An 834-nucleotide genomic window follows, 5' to 3' on the forward strand; every position below is an offset into this window, starting at 1 on the left:
GAACTAATCAATGATTATAGTAAAGTTGCAGGATATAAAATCAACACACAGAAATTCCTTGCATTCCTATACACTAATAATGAGAAAACAGAAAGAGAAATTAAGGAAACAATTCCATTCACCATTGCAATGGAAAAAATAAAATACTTAGGAATATATCTACCTAAAGAAACTAAAGATCTATATATATAGAAAACTATAAAACACTGGTGAAAGAAATCAAAGAGGACACTAATAGATGGAGAAATATACCATGTTCATGGATTGGAAGAATCAATATAGTGAAAATGAGTATACTACCCAAAGCAATTTATAGATTCAACGCAATCCCTATCAAGCTACCAACGGTATTCTTCACAGAGCTAGAACAAATAATTTCACAATTTGTATGGAAATACAAAAAACCTCAAATAGCCAAAGCTATCTTGAGAAAGAAGAATGGAACTGGAGGAATCAACCTACCTGACTTCAGGCTCTAATACAAAGCCACACTTATCAAGACAGTATGGTACTGGCACAAAGACAGAAATATAGATCAATGGAACAAAATAGAAAGCCCAGAGATAAATCCACACACATATGGACACCTTGTCTTTGACAAAGGAGGCAAGAATATACAATGGATTAAAGACAATCTCTTTAACAAGCGGTGCTGGGAAATCTGGTCAACCACTTGTAAAAGAATGAAACTAGAACACTTTCTAACACCATACACAAAAATAAAACTCAAAATGGATTAAAGACCTAAAAGTAAGACCAGAAACTATAAAACTCCTAGAGGAGAACATAGGCAAAACACTCTCCGACATACATCACAGCAGGATCCTCTATGAC

The sequence above is a fragment of the Bison bison genome, unplaced genomic scaffold (assembly GCF_000754665.1).
Source record: "Bison bison bison isolate TAMUID 2011002044 unplaced genomic scaffold, Bison_UMD1.0 scf7180017864491, whole genome shotgun sequence".
Taxonomy (NCBI): Eukaryota; Metazoa; Chordata; class Mammalia; order Artiodactyla; family Bovidae; genus Bison; species Bison bison.